General features: G+C 51.1%; 1 protein-coding gene across 1 annotated transcript in view; it reads left to right on the top strand.

Annotated features, from left to right (window-relative positions):
• The window catches only part of SLC9A1 (solute carrier family 9 member A1), a 47,401-nt gene that overhangs the window by 20,575 nt on the left and 13,674 nt on the right, over positions 1-13,152 (top strand). The gene's annotated exons all lie outside the window — the stretch shown is intronic.

The raw sequence follows: 13,152 nt of genomic DNA, 5'->3' as shown, positions 1-13,152 counted from the left end.
TTGGAATGCTCTCAGAAAGCCCTGCCTCTTCTAACCTCCTGGGGCTTCTTGCTGTCTCTCTTCTCCCCCAGAAGAGGCCTGACTGCCTTTTGCTGTCCCCTGGAGCCCTGGGCCCTCCTGGTGCCAGGACCAAGGCCTGCAGCCAGCCGTGTCCTCATCTTTTCTCTGCAGTGTCCTCTAAAGGGCAGCCTCCTCTGAGCATGCTCAGCTCTCCCATCTACTCAGTACATCTTCTGGCTCCTAGAGGCCTGAGGTGACAAACCATCCCCAGTGGGTAGGAAGAGGAGGCAGGGAGAGAGGCCCTTCCTTCTGTGTGCCCTGTGTCCCCCTTCTTCATGATGCTCAGCCAACTGGGCTGTTTTCAGGAGACATGTGAGGGAGATTTTCAGGGCATCCCTTGGAGATGGATGCCTCAGGCACCTGCTTAGGGGGAAGCTCTGGCCTCCCCACCCTGTCAGTCAGTCTGGGGGACCTGCGGCTCAGGTTTCAGGGAACCTGCATCTGCATAGCTCAGCCACAGCCACAGTTCTTGTGACCTGCACTCAGTATCCTGGAAGGAAGTTTTGCAAATTTTATAGGGGAGAAGCAGGCTTGGGGGGGACGAAGGGGCTCCAGAGGGCTTTGGCCTCCTCTCAGCCTCCTTTCCCCTCAGCCTCCCTCAGCACCTCTAGAGACTCCTGTCAGCCAAGACTGAGCCTAGAACCAATGACAGGGACAGGGTGCCAAGCTCTGCTTCAGAGGGGCTGCCTCAGACTGTTGTTCAGTCTCCTGATTCTGGCTGCTTTCCTGGCAATTGTACTCTGGTGCCAGCAGGTTCTATCTGGGCCTGGGGTCTGGGGATACAGACACGGAACCTTGACCTTTGCCGAGCACTTTCTCTGGCAGCTCTTCGTTCCAAATACATAATCTCATCAAATCCTCAGAACAGCCCTTTGTGACAAAAATGATTATGAGCCCATTTTTCGGATGAAGAAACTGAGACTCAGGATGAGCATGTGCCTACGAGACACGACTAGTAAATGACAGAGTCAGGAAACCAAGCCACCGAGTTCTCAAGACCGAGCTGTCTCAGCACGGGGCTCCCTGCCTCTCCTGACTGGTGGCTGAGTTAGGGTTGAAACTTTGAACAGGTCCCTGAGGTGACATTACTGCTTGTTCTTCCAAATGTCTCCCTTCCCAGCCATGTCACTCAGGGTATCCTAGCCTGTACATGGTACCACCTCTGCTGGCTCAGCCCTCCTTGTGGCCTAGGCTCAGTCCCTCTGCCTCAGTTCCCCAAGAGTGCTGGCTGCCCAGCCTCCAAGAGAAACTGCCTCTGTTATCGGCTGCCACCTGACAGGTGGGTCCTCCTCTCACTGGGGCTTGGCGGTGGGGCTGGGCCAAGGCTTGAGAATAAGCCAGGCAGTGAGTGACCTCTGCTCCAGTGGAGGGCCCAGCCCCTCTGCTGTCATGATTTTCATGTTGTGTTCTCATGGAACCCAAGTCAGGTGGCAGCCACACTGGGCCACAGAGTAGGCTGAGCCCTGGAGGGCAGTCATGCTGTGCTCCCCAGGAACTGAGAGGCCCCTTGCCATCCCACCCCTTCATCTGAGGTGGGTCCTCTGTGCCTTCCTTGAAAGCGGAGCTGTCTCAGTGATCACTGAAGCTTACTGGGTGTTTGTTTTTGTTTTTCTCTGAATGTTTTTACCTCCATTCCCTCCTTTTCTTTATAACCACCCTGGGCCATGAGCATTGCTTGTCCCCATACTAAAGAGGAGGAAAGTGAGACGCAGGGCAGTGTAGTGACTTGTCAGAGATCACGGAGAAGTTCAGGTTTAGAACTGGCACAGAAGCCAGCTCTGTGGTGGTGGACCAGGGCTCTTTACACTGCCCCATGCTGCCTCATGCAGTCTTGCTCCTCATGAAGATTGTTCTGGGCCCAGACACTCATTGGCATGGACAGAGTCGGTTAGTGTTACAGAGCCCAGCTTTGTCTAACAGCAGAGCTCGTCAGTCAGATGTCACAGATGGAAAGGCTCTCACCATGCTTCTGAAGATGGGGAAACTGAGGCCTGAGAAAGGCAGGACTTGTTCAAACACGTAGTGAGTTGGTACCAGGGTCTAGCCTGGAACCCAGGTCTCCTGATCCCCAGCCTGGGCTTGGCTCAGGCCCTTCCTCTCTCCAAATGTAGCTTCCTGGTCTCTTGAGGTATTTGGAGGAGGGATGGGGAAGGCTCACCCATTCTACTGGAATATGCAGGAGGCAGTGACAGCTGCCCCTAGGGCCTAGACTTAGTAGATTGGACAGCTCTGCCCCACCCCAGGGTGCTGAGCCCAGGGGCTTGCACCATTTCCCTTAACTTCCTCCCTAGGTGTTTGCAGGCAGGACTTACACATGACCCCCAGGTCAGAGCCCTCCGGTGGCTCTGCCTGGCTCACCAGGTTGACTCAATTCCCTCTCAAGTGTATTTAAGGCCTTTTACAATCTGATGCTAGGTGAGCACTGGACTGGGAGTCAGCAGCCCCAGGTTTGTAACCTGGCTCTGCTGCTACCCCTGTGATCTTGGGTGAGTGTCTGGACCTCTCTGAACTTCTGCTTCCTCATCTGTTGCCTGCTGTCCAGGGTTTTAGTGAGTGCCAGAGGAATGGCTGCTTTATGACCACCTGAGTAATTTTTTCCTCTCCATCCTTCCCTGTCATTTGTGCCCAGTAGAAATCCTCTGCCTACACGATGCTTATTCCTGTCCTGCCTTTCCACTTGCTGCTGCTTTGCCCAGAAGGCCCTCCCAGTGCCTCCCTAAACCCAGCCCTTACTTCAGGGTCAGGCCAATTCAGCTCGTGTTTAATGCATATGAGCTGAATGCCAAACAGTGGAAATTAGGTTAAATCAGACAGGGGAATTCTGTTCTTGAATAGTCATGCAGGCTCAACAAACAAGTTTTGATCCTTGCCATGTGCCAGGCTCTGTGCTAAGTGCTGGAGAGTCAAAGATGAATGTGACAGGGCTGCCCTTGAGGAACAGTCTGGAGGGGGAGACAACCAACCAAGCATACGTGTGAGCAGACTTTCAATGGAGGGGCCATGTGTCCTATGCAGACCGTCAGGAAGGGGTAAGTGCTATAAAGGAGGATAAAGCAGCTAAGCCAATAGAAAGGTTTGGGATAGACCTACCTGAGGAGGTGGCATTTGAGCAGGGACCTGAAAGAAGGGGGAGGAGGGAATCTGCCATCCAGCTACGCGGCGCAGAGTGTTGCAGGCAGAGGGAACAGCAAATGCAAAGGTCCTGGGGTAGAATCGTATTCGTGGTCAAGGAAAAGCAAGGAGGCCAGTAGAGCTAGAGGGGAATGAGTGGAACCAAGAGGGTTTGCTGCTAGATTGGATGTGGGACGTGAGAGAAAGGAGTCAGGATGATTCCAGGGCTTGGGGTCTGAGCAACCGAGTGATACTAGGGAGATGTGGACCACCGTAGGAGGAGCAGGTTCGGCAGTGGGGAAGTGAGGGTTCAGCTCCTGTGCCCTTGCCACTCTGCAGGTCCACCCCATGCACACCCAGACTCACTGGCCTAAGGGTCACCCCACACCCATCCCTCAAGGTAGTCACCTGATCTTCTCGGGCCCACTCCAATCTCTGTCCTCTGAATGTCATTTTCTCTCATTGATGTCTTTCTGGCCCTTCTGAGAGGCCAGAAAGATAAGCACCAAAGTTGAGGGGTGCCCAACACCCCTTCTTCATTACCACCCTAGACACTGTGAAGCATATAATAGACTCTGTAGCCGATTGAGCTGGGAGGGGTGGGGGGCCCATGCCTCCCCGGACGGCTGCTCCCCCTCACCCAGCAGCCCCACCTGAGGTTTGCTCTCCCTTTGCAGCTCGTCCTCCCTCCCCTGTAGCAGCTGAAAATGGGACACCCGATTCGCTTTCTGCAGGGCTGTTGTCCTGGAAATGGCAGAATTTCTCTTTGTGTTGCTTTCCTATTGCCACCTCTCCATACTCCACCTCTCTGTCCAAGTGTGATGATACCACACGCAAGTTCAAGGTACATATAATGGATTTAAATCATTGTTAGGCTTCTAAGCTTGAGTGACTTTCAACTGGAAAGGACACTAAGAACAAGTATTGGATACACTCAATTTTGCAAATTTTGCATTTTGTAAACTTGACCCTACCCCCACCAAAAGGAAAAGAAAAGAAAAACCCGGCTTTCCCATGGCTCTAAAGTTTCTGAAAACGGAACCTCTCTTGTCGAGCCTCCTGTTTCTTCCCCTACTCCAGGTGTGGGGCAGACTGGTACTTGGAACTCCTGCTAGGGTCAGACAAGGCTAGGGAAGGAGTTGGGTAGGGGAAGGGAGAACCCAATCTGGGGAGCCCTGCACTTGGGGCCCCAGAAAAGGAAGGGGATGGTGGCTTGAACCAGACTAATCCAATTCTTTATCAGCTCAGGCATTCTGTGCATTTACCCCTCTCTACTGTCCATGGTGAAATTCGGATGTGAATTTCAATGCAATGGATGTGAATTAGATTTTTCTTATGCCAGGGGTACCTCAGGGTCAGGTGAAGGTGCAGAGAGAATAGAAACTGAGGCCCCCTGGTTTCCCTGCCAGCCACAGAGGAAAGGCCTACCTGGGGCTCTTGATAGAGGATCTCTGTGAGAAACTTGCCTGCCCTCTGACGCTGTTGTGGAGGGATTCTTCAAAGCATTATGGCACGGGCAATGCCATACTGACAGGTCGGTCCATTGGGGTTAGAGAGTGGGGGGTGGGGTCATTCTGGGTCTGAAACACTGCTCTGTAGCCCTGTCTCCTTGGGGCATGTAAGTGATCATCTCTCTGACATTCTTTGGTTATCTTAAAATGGGGATAATAATAGTACCTACTGCATTAGGGTCGTTGAGGAAATGAAAGATGCTGCAGTAAAGTGCTTAGTGCAGTCTGTCTCATAGAATTGGTTATAATACAGTAGGTAGAATATACCATTAATACAAAATTTTAAAACTATAGATGCAGGAAAGTTTGGAATTCTGTATCCCAAACTGTTAACAGTATAGATTTGGGGCTTTTGGGAGGGCTCGCACATAGAGAAAGGAGAATTGCCGAGAGGTTATTCACCTATTTAATGCACTATTATGCTGCTGACCATGAGCAATGTATTTAAATTTAAATGAGCAACATGTATCCATTTTGAAAAACTCTAAAGAAACCAATGTGTGTCACATGGTCACCTGCTAGGGACCCAAACCAGCCATGAGAGTCTTTGGAGCCTGAGGTCCTGCCCCTCCCCCGTGAGCTACTTGGAGACCTCTCCCTTGCTAGGCCTGTTGTTGCCTGCTGGGCTCTGTATCTTATCAACACTCAGAGACTGTTTACTGCTAGTTCCTGGTCCCTGTCCCTGCCCCCCTCTGCTGTGTGAGTCATCTTCCACCTCACTGCATGGGGACTCTCAATCCGGTGCCTTTCCTGTAGGGGGTGGGGACAATCTGCTGGAGTGAAATTCATGCAGCAAATGTTTATAGAGAGTTCAGGTGGTTGGGGAGGCTTGGCTGGGTATCCAGAGGTGCTGCCCCAGCTCAGGGTGGGGTGAGGTGGGGTCGGGACCACTGTAGTAGGTATTTGAGACTTGGAGAAAGAGGCTGGTGGGACTGAAAGGCAGGAGTAGAACCTGAGGCCTGAAGCATCAGCTCGGGCCCCTTGACTCAGTTTCTTGCATGGCCAGCCTGCTCCAGTTGTGTGCCAGCATCTCCTTCACTGTAGTCGCATTTCTAGGCTGGGTGGATGATGCTTCAGGGCCCTTAAAAGACTTTTGAGATTTACTCTCTTTATATTTGTTCATACTCTTCCCTCACTGGTCCCCCGCCCTCAAGACCCAACTTCAATCTCACATCCTCTAGAAAGCTTCTGTCATTCCCTTAATTGCTCTTCCTGAGCAAATCACCTTTGCGGGGCCCAGGGCCATGTGCTGGGATGCCAAGCCAACCAGAGCACCAGCTACGGAGCTCCTGGCTCCTCATCTAGGAAGAGTACCTGACTCAGCCGTGGGGGTTCAGGGAAGGCTTCCCAGAGGCGGTGACTCCTGCACTGGGTTTTGAGAAGTGAGTAGAAGTTCAAGATGAAGAAATTTTCCTCTGTGTGTTGGGGACTTCTGGCAACTTGAGGACAGGGGTTAATGAGGATGGGAAGTTAAATGCTAAGGGTTAATCCTGAGCTTGGCCAGCTCCCCAACTCTGGTCACAGCGTACCTGCTCTGGAACCCCTGCTAGGTCCCCCAGAGGGCCCGGCAGTCGCTGTTATCACTCTGCTTATTGCTCTCAAGTTTCCTTGGCTGCTGGGCCACCTCCAGCCCATGTGGTATATTTATCCTTACCTTTCCCTTATCAATCATCTCTGAAGTTTGTCTGCCACTTCGCAATGCACAAGGCACTTCTGTGTCTAATCCCTTGATTCTCACTTGTCTACGCATGGAGAAACTGAGGCCCGTTCGTGATGTAATTCTTTGCCTAATGGTTACTAAAGGGCAGAGCTGGACGTTGAACCTTGGTTTTGGCCTCCTGGCCTACTTTTCTTTTTTCCATGCCTCAGGTGGCCCAGCATGCGATGCTCGTGTTGATGTTCCCTATCTCCCTGAGATGTAGTTTGAAGTAAGCAAGAAATAAAGGTGCCATTTGGAAGAATGATGAGGAAAGGCACAGAGAGAGACTGACACCCTCCCACCCCCAGCATGTGAATGACTCCTACCCAGGTACTCAGAACAGGCTATGGTTGTTTTTACAGGAGAGGCATATTGCAGACTTGAATTCTCTTCCTGTTGATTCTGACAGGCTTATTTTTCATCGATTCAGTGTGGCACAAAGAACTGGCAATTAGGAGACCTGAGTTCTAATTTTGACTCTCCCACTTCCCAGCTAGGTAGCCTTGGGCAAGTCATTTCATCTTTCCGAGGCTCAATTTCTTTATCTATCAAATGAGAGTCAGAATATGAAATGAAATGAGAGGAGATGTAAAAGTCCCCCAGCACAGTACCTTGCATCATACACTCTTTTAAGTGTCTAGTGTTTTTCTCCTTTTCTGTGCTAGAGATTATATCTTAAAGTGAATCACTGGTTTACATTTTTTAAAAATTGTTATTTACTACTCCTGTGGGCCAGGAGCTCTAAATAAATTATCGCAGTGACATTTATCACAACCCCGGGAGGTAGCATCATCACCCCAGTTATAGAGGAGGGACCAAGACACAAAACATGTGTAACAGGTATTGTGCTAAGTGTTTTATATGCACCATCTCATTTAATCTTCATAGCAGCATTCATTTGGATATTGACAAAGGCTCGATGAAATCAGCCTGCCTTCTTGTCTTTTTATTTCCTTGTTTTTCATTTAATTATTCCCCATACATCCATTTGCTGTGTGCAGGGTACTTATGCTAGACTCTTTAGTGGCTATAGACCTCGAATGGCTTTCCTCCTGCTTCTCTGTCTGGCAAAGTTCTGTTGATTCTTCAAAGCCCAGTTCAAATGATCCCAGTTCTGGGAGCATCACCATCTCTTGACATTTCAGAGCCATCCCCCCTTCCTTCCTCTTTCCCACACTTCACATCTGAAGGTCAGTCTTCTCTCAATTCACAAATAGTTAATGCCTACTCTGTGCTGGAAGCTGGAGATCCAGACGACTCTATAAAGTTTCCGTCCTTAGGGAGCTTAAAGCTCAGTGATAGACAAGTGCACACCAGCAGGTCATGATAATGTAGAGTGAGTCATGTTATACTTGGGTTTTGAAGAAAATGGTCATGATAGCAGTCACCATCTTTTGCTAACATTAAGTGGCAGCATTGTTTGGCATTCTTTACCCTTATTATTTTCTCCTGTACTCTAGGAATCTTCTGAAACAGGCTTTACACAGATGGGAAAACTGAGGGTAGGACATACAACGTAATTTGCCCAGGGTCACCCAGCTAGTCAGTGGCTGCGCTCTGATGAGAGCCCAGGGCATGTGTCTTTGTTTCTGCTTGTCCGGCTGGGAACTTGCTGGGACAGCAGCTGGGTCTGGTTTATCTTTGTCTGTGGTCCTCACAGCTAATGTTGATGGTGGGAAGAATCAACACTGAGAAGAATCAGAGCCCCTCCTACCCCAAAGGACACTCCAGCCCAGTGGAGACTGGAGCTGAGTACAGCTCAGGCAGGCAGGGCCTAGCAGTCTGATCGTTCCCACCTCCTGTCCTAGGAGTTTAGTGGAAAAGGCTGATCCCTTCTGGTTGGGTGAACTTGGGAAGGCTTCCTGGAGGGAGCAGGCTTAAAAGATAGGAAGGATTTCCCAGAGTCTTTACGAGGCCACTGGACTAGAAGAGGAGCAGTAGTGAGACTTCCCTGGAGAAGAGCTCATGGAAAGAAACACCACGTCTGGCCCTCTGGGAACCACGTTGAGTCTCTAGTCCTGGGCACGGATGCTCCCCCTAGAAACGAACTAAGAATAAAACCCGGGATTATGTGGGGAGTGGCTGAGAACACAGGTTGGTTAACCTTTCTGTGCCTCAGTTCCTCACCTACAAAATGAGAGGGTGGTAACTGTGACCCCCAGAGCTGTGGTGAAATCCAAATGAGTTAAAAAGTATCAGAGCACACTGCTGTAAACTGTCGAGCACCAGGCTTTGTTGGGAGGTATTACCTTTCATTACTGTAGTTGAGACTGGTTGCTGGGGCAGTTGAAGAGGGAGTTAAGAACTGGAATCGTTGTGCAACCAGGAATCCCCTGGGACCTGGCCAAGTTGCAGCCCCAGAGTCCTCAGCCCTGGAACTAGGGCGGCAGAGCCCCTCGTGTACCCCTGGGCCCCTGGTGACCCAGCACTGGTGGGCCAGCACTCCGCTCTGAGCACCCAGGCCAGGGGAGAGGTGCGGGAAGGGGGATCAGGGGTGTCTCGTCACCCTGGCAACCAAGGGTGACGTGGAACAGCCTTGCCTGCCTACTTCTGTGCCAGTCTCAGCAGATGGGGACAGTCTGAGGAGATGTAAATAAAACGTTCTCATGCCGAAGAGCAGAGAAGCTGCAGAGGAGCAGAAGTTTCTCACGCATTTGAAGTTTGGTCAAGTGTCTGTTCAGTGTGTATGTGCGTGCACACGTGTCTGTGTGCACTTGTGTGCGTGCGTGTAAAGAAAGAGAGTGTGGTGTGGGCATGTGTGTTAGAGTGTCAGAGGGTGAGTGTGGGTGTAAGAGTGTGAGGTTGTGTAAGAGTATGTAAGAGAGCGAGCATGTGGGCATGTGTGTCAGAGCAAGAGTGTGGGCGAGAGTATAAGAGTGTGTAAGAGACAGTGCAGGTGAGCAGTATCAGAGTGAGTGGGTTAGTGTGTGTGCACATGTGTGTAAGTGTGTGTAAGAGCAAGAGTGGATGGGTGTGCGCGTCCCCCGGTTGCCTAAGTGCCACCTGCACTGGACAGAATGGGAAACGCCTCTCCCCTCCCCTAGCCTATCGCATAGAAGGGGAGCCAGCCCCCAACTGTATCAGCAGGTTTGCCTTGTGGCTCCGAAATGTTAAATTCCACACCTTCTCCCCTCCTTACTCTGGAAGGACTGGAGCCCTTGTGGGAGCCCTTGAGAGATCACTGTCCTTGGAGTTTCATCAGCTCTCATGGTGGAATTGGTCACGTGACCATTAACGGGTCAGTGGTTCTCTTTGGTTCTCAGTTTCCCTGACCATATAATGGAGGATTTGGATGTTCTCCACAGTCTTTTCTGGCTCTCACAGCTCTGGATCTGATTCGAACTGATGCTGCCCCACCCTTGATTCCATCCTGGTGACATCACCACGGCCACAAGTTCAGGCCTTGGAAGTTTTGCTTCATTTTTTGGTATCTTGGGATCTCGCCTCAATGCTGGGCCTTTGTCAGGGGACCAGGAGCCCCAACCATGCCCTTCCATCACACCTGGTGTCAGCAAGTTTCCTGCACTTTGAGGGAACTCTACAGGGATGCAGGGTGGGGACAGCTGGTGGAGTCAGAGCCTTGGGAGAGGAACAAGCCAGAACAGGCCGGCAGCACCCCCTTCCCTGAGCTTCTGCTCCTAATGACAGACCCTCCCCCTCCCCCCTGGAAGCTGCTTTCCAGTAACATGCCGCCTACCCATGGGCTTGGAGCCAGGAGTGGATCCCAGACCTTCCTGCGCAGCCTGGGCTGAGCCCTCCGCTTCCTTTGCCAGTCAGGGCCCAGAGTTCCTTCTGCTCACTGAGAGGCAGGGCCAACACAGGAAGACCTGGGGGACCCACTCTGAGAACATGGCCCCTGTCCCCGGTACTCTGGAAGCTGCCTTATTTGGAAGAAAGTACGCTGAAGTCGAGTCAGGAGGCCCAGGACCCGGTCTTTGGTGGTCTGGTCATGTCCTGCCTCCTCTGAGCTCCAAATAGGACTTCTGTCAAATAGGATTTCCAGCTGTCTTTTTACCTAATGATGGAGACGAGATTGAGAAAAGCATGGCCATCCCTACAAGCTCCTCACAGAGGTTCTGACCCTGAGCCACGTCGATGTCCCCAGTACTAAGCTCTGGCCTGGCTCAGAGAAAATACCCATATTTGAGTAAGGAATTAATTGCTCTCTCTAGTATAAGTTTGAGATGCTATAATCTAGAGTAGAACTCCTCCCTTAGACTCTGGGGAAGCCACCAAATCTTTCCAAGCCCCAGTTTTCTCATCTGTAAAATGGAGACAATACCTATCCCATGGACTATTGTGAGGGCTAAGAGATGATATGTGCCTGGCTCCCAGCAGAGCCTGGCTTATGGTGCACCTTTAGGAGTCAGGAGGATTCTTCATGTTACTGCTCTTCGCTTGTTTCACACTCTGCCATCCCCACCCCTCCCAGGGAGCTGTGGGTCTCCAGTGCACTGTCTGGCACTTCCTAGGAGGCAGGACATGACCAGGCCACCAAAGACCAGGTCCTGGGCCTCCTGACTCGGCTGCAGTGCACTTTCTTCCAAATACGGCAGCTTCCAGAGTACCGGGGGCAGGGGCCATGTTCTCAGAGTGGGTCCCCCAGGTCTTCCTGTGTTGACCCTGCCTCTCAGTGAGCAGAAGGAACTCTGGGCCCTGACTGGCTTTGTGGGTTGGACTGATGGCATAGAGGTGGTGAGGCATTTAAAAAATCTAATGTGCTAGGTAGAGGTGGAAGCTGTCATCTACCTGCCTTGGGCTGTCTCTAGCTTTTGCCTTCTCCTGTACCAGCTGTTGGTGGGGTAGGGTGTTGAGGTCAGCTGGCTAGAGCTGGAACTGGACTCCTGGCCTGTGCTTGCAGGAGCTCTGCTTCCCTAAACCCTTGGGCCATCCTGTCTCCTCTCCAGGCAGGACAGTACAGGTCTCTCAGTTGTGGTACAAGTGTCCTTTCTCCACCATCTGCATGGGTTGTCTGACCTTTCCGGGTACCAGGAAGAGAGAGGAACCTGGGCAATGACTGTGGATTGAAGATAATGAGAGACACCAGTGAAGGGTAGGCAGGTTGGTCAGGGAATGCTTCCCGGAGGAGGAGGAGGCAGGCAGAAGGGTATGATCAGCTAAACACAGTGTGGATAGAGGTACAAGATCAGTATTCTGAGGAGACAGACTAGACTAGGCAAAATCTGCAGGCAAAAGAGAATGTGGCTCATTTGTGGGAATTACAAAGAATTTGGCGAGGCTGAAACATAAAAATTAGCAGTGTTGGGAGCATGGGACACAAGCAAGACCAAATGATAGAGGCATGGCTGAATGTTTTAAGCTGTACAGTAAGAGACTTTAACCTATATAGTAAGAGAGATTTGGACTTAACATGACCTAGCCCTTCCCAGTGTATCAGCCAGCTGAGCATTGGGGGATTACTGGTGGACACGGCAAAGACCAGGGGACTTCTCAGCAAAAGAGATGATTTTGGCCTGGTCTGTTTTGAAGTCAAGAGAATGCACATAATGGCTTTGGGGTCCTCTCTTGACCTAGGATGGAGATGTGTTTTTTGTTTCCAATATGTTTTGAATGTCTCCTGGGTGCTTGGCACAGTGTCAAGATTCTGGACCAAAATAATGTTTCGAGTATGAGTCTTGACTTGTAGCTATACTGGCTCTATCCACATCAGTACCTGAGAGTAGGAGGGGCTTTGGACATGGGGAAGGCTGTTCCTCCTCCTTCTGGAGGATTTCGGGTAATGAGAGCAGCAGCCAAATAGGCTTCTGGGAACCACGTGGGTGATGGCCCAGCCCTGTGCCTTTTCAAATCAGTAGATACTTGTTGAGCACCTACTGTATCCTCAGCCCTGAGGATATAGTTACAAATGGATATGGAATCTGCCTGCATAGAGTTTACAGTGTGGGAAGAAAGCGAGAGTGTCATACCCTCTTAACCAAGCCGACGCCAGGGGTTATGGTATCTAACATGTAGTTAGTTGCCCAGGACTTCTCCACTTACCTCGCCACCCCAAAACAAGCCAAAAACCCAGAAGGAACTTGGGGCCAAAGCTGGCATTGAGAGAGTCCCTCTCTGAAGGGGATTTTTGCTACTTCCCAGCTGTGGGTGTGGAGCCCCAAGGTGGGCCACTACAGAGAGTGGCCTGCTGCTGCTGCTGCTGGCTTGGGGAGATGGTTGGTGGGTCTCAAGTCGAGGGGCGCATTCATGCCTGATAGGGAGGGAGAATAGGAGGAGTTGACATAGAATTGAGGAGGTTGATGGGAGCTGGGGCATCTGCCCTTGGGGTCTCTCCTGGTTCTGCTACTGATTTGCTGTGTGACCTTGGACAAGTCCCTTCCCCTTTTGAGCCTCAGCTGCCCCATCCTAAAAGTAGATGGGATTGGGCTAGAAACAGGGTGGCAAATAGGTTTTGTCTCTCCTGCAAAACCAACAACATCGATGACTTTGAAGAAGCTGTCGGCTTCTTCAGCAGCTCTCTGGGCTCAGCAGGAAAGCGTGTGCATCTGGGATTGGAGGTCACTGGATGCCTATTGCAAGTTTGCAGACCTCAGGCAGTATGATTCCCAAGCTCCATCCTGCACTGACATTCTGATTCTTCTGTGCTTCCTTCTATCTTCTGCGTCACTTCTCCACCAGCTGATGTTCTGCCTTCTGCTTAAATGCCTCCATGATGGGGAATTTGCTATCTTACCTCAGACAGAACCGTTAGATTGTCGTGCCTAGCCTTGAGCTCACACCTGCTTCCCTGAACTTGTGCCTAAATAGATGACT

Source organism: Pteropus medius, unplaced genomic scaffold (genome assembly GCF_902729225.1).
Source record: "Pteropus medius unplaced genomic scaffold, Ma_sr-lr_union100, whole genome shotgun sequence".
NCBI classification, from domain to species: Eukaryota; Metazoa; Chordata; class Mammalia; order Chiroptera; family Pteropodidae; genus Pteropus; species Pteropus medius.
This window is presented reverse-complemented; position numbering and strand designations above follow the sequence as displayed.